The 2500-nt window shown below is 79.3% G+C and overlaps 1 non-coding gene across 1 annotated transcript; it reads right to left on the bottom strand.

Annotated features, from left to right (window-relative positions):
- Positions 1-50: 50 nt before the first annotated feature.
- Positions 51-203, bottom strand: LOC142359155 (5.8S ribosomal RNA). Its single transcript, XR_012762132.1, has one exon. It is a non-coding gene; the product is annotated as a 5.8S ribosomal RNA (ribosomal RNA).
- Positions 204-2500: the final 2297 nt, after the last annotated feature.

Genomic DNA, 2500 nt, shown 5'->3' with positions numbered 1-2500 from the left:
CGCGCTGGGGCGGGGGGGCTCGGCGGCGCAGACGGCGATTGATCGTAAAGCGACGCTCAGACAGGCGTAGCCCCGGGAGGAACCCGGGGCCGCGAGTGCGTTCGAAGTGTCGATGATCAATGTGTCCTGCAATTCACATTAATTCTCGCAGCTAGCTGCGTTCTTCATCGACGCACGAGCCGAGTGATCCACCGCTAAGAGTTGTCTCGGTTTCGGCACCGCCCCGCGCGCGCGGAGGGGCCGGGACCGCTCGCCGAGAGCGGCCCCTTCTCTGAGGACGGCCGGACCGACCGCCGGCCCCGCCGCCGCCCACCCCCCTCCGCACGCGCGGAGGGGGCGCGGCGCGGCGGCGCGACGCGGCGCGACGGAGAGGCCCTCGCCTCGGCTTGACCGTACGAGCACAGGGGAAACGGAAAACAACGGAAAACCCCGAGCGGCCAAAGGGCGGGGGAGCCCGCGCTCCCGACCGACCCTGGGGAAACGTACGCAACACACACACCCTTGGCGCGCTTCGGGGGCGGCCCAGGCGCCCGGGCTCGGACCGGCCTCCCCCCGGAGGCTACGGCACGCCCGGCCGCGACGCCTGCCCGCCTTCGCTCGGGAGCCGGACGCCCGGCTGCGCCCGCGCTGCGACGAGCCGGCTCCGCCCACCACGGTCGCCTCTCGCCCCGCCGGCGAACCTCGGCGCCGACGCCGCCTTCCACCGACGCCGGAGGAAGCGCGGCCGGCCACTGGAGCGCGAGCCGGCGACGCGCGGCCGCCCACCGGCCCGCGCCGGATGGGCGAACCCGGCCACCCCGCCCGGCGGCGGCGGCCGCCACCGCCGCCGCGAAAACCGCCGCCGCAGCCGCTTCTCGCCTCGGCCCCCTGGGGCCGCCGGCACGGCCCCAGCGGAAAGGCGGACGGCGCTGAGCGCGGGGGGCGGCTCCCACTCTCCCCGTTTCCACGCGAAGACCCGGAGCGGGACGCCCCCGCGCCGCGCGCCCGCCCTCGAGACGGAAGCGACGGGCGGGGAAACGCGGGACGGGACGGCCGCCAGCGGATGCGGCCGGGGAACCCTCCCGGACGACCCGACGGACGACCGGCACCGACCGGCACGCCGAGCGGCGCCGCCGCCGCTCGGCCTGGGGGGGTGTGGCTCGCCCCCCCCTTTCTTTCCCTGGGCGCCGAGGGCGGGGCGAGGAGCGGGAGAGGGGAGCGCGGCGCGCCCCGAGCGCGGCCGCAGCGCGAGCGTCCAAAGGCGCGGGGCGGCCCCCCGGCGGCCGCCCCCCCCCGCGGGGGCTCGCCGCGCCTTTCTTTCCCCCGGCGCGGAGCCCGCGCTCCGGCCGGCGGGTGGCCCCGTTTGCGAGGGCGGGCAGGTCGGCCGCGGCCGACCCGCGCCGCGGTCTCTCCGCCGAGACCGGCCCGCGGAGAGGGGGGGCAGGTTGGGGCAGCGAGACGCCCCCCCTTCTCCGGCACGGCGGCCCGCGGGGGCGGACGCCCCCCCCGCGGCTCGCGCCGTGCCGCTCGAGTCTTTAAACCGCCGCCCGGCTCCTTTGGCCTTTGACCCCCGGACTCGGCCGAGGGAGGGCCGCCGAAGCGCGGACGCTAGGTACCTGGCCCTGGGGTGAGGGAAACGACCTGCATGGCCCCGCGGGGGTGCCTCCCCCGGCTGCCGCCCTCGGGGGAGCGTCCGCCCGCGGGGGCGCGCCCGGCATCCGCCGCCACCACCTCGTCCTCCTTAGCCCCGGGGCCCGGGGTTTCCCTCGATAGCCCGGCGCTGCGCCCGGGGGGAGAGACGTGGCTCGGGCCGCCCGCTCGCGCGGGACGCGACCCGGCCGGGGGGGGGCCTCGCCCGCCCCGGGCGGCGCCAGCGGCCGAGACCGTGCTCGCGCCCCCCCCTTCCCGCCACGGCTCCCTCTTCGAGAGGCAGCCGTGCCGGGTCGGAGGGGAGGTTCGCGGGTCCGGCCGCCGCGCCGCCCGAAACGCCGTGCGCACACCCGCGCCACGGCCCGGAACGCCCGGAGACAGCCCTGTCCCGCGCGCGGGGGGGTAGACGGCGCCGCCGCCGGCGCCGCCCCACCCCCCCCCCCAGGAGCTGCCGCCCCCCGAAGACGGCGACACCCCTCGGCTGTCGCGCTTGCGGCCCCCGGTGCCGCCGCCGTCGCTCGACGCTCGCCCCCCGGCCCGCCGAGCAGGCCGGTGCTCTGCCGGCCGCGCTCGCCGCGTTGCCCCGCCGGCATCCCCCCCTCTTGCTTCCCGCGCAGACGCGGGAAGCGGGGAGCCGGCGGGGGCGCGGCGTCCGCGGCCGACAGGTCGACGCACCCGCGCGCGTCGGAGGACGAGCCGCACGAGACGACGGCGGCGGCGGGCGACAGGACGAGGAGAGCGCCTCCGGGGAGCGGCGGGGGGAGGGGACGCCCCCTCCCCCTCCCTCACGCACGCACGCGGCTCCCGCGCGGGAGCCGGGCCTTTCCGGGCGAACTCAGGAACGTGCGAGCGCGCGCGCGCACGGAAAACC

This window comes from Opisthocomus hoazin, unplaced genomic scaffold (genome assembly GCF_030867145.1).
Source record: "Opisthocomus hoazin isolate bOpiHoa1 unplaced genomic scaffold, bOpiHoa1.hap1 HAP1_SCAFFOLD_112, whole genome shotgun sequence".
In the NCBI taxonomy this organism is placed as follows: domain Eukaryota; kingdom Metazoa; phylum Chordata; class Aves; order Opisthocomiformes; family Opisthocomidae; genus Opisthocomus; species Opisthocomus hoazin.
The sequence above is the reverse complement of the archived record's forward strand: the minus strand, read 5'-3'. Positions and strand labels throughout refer to the sequence as shown.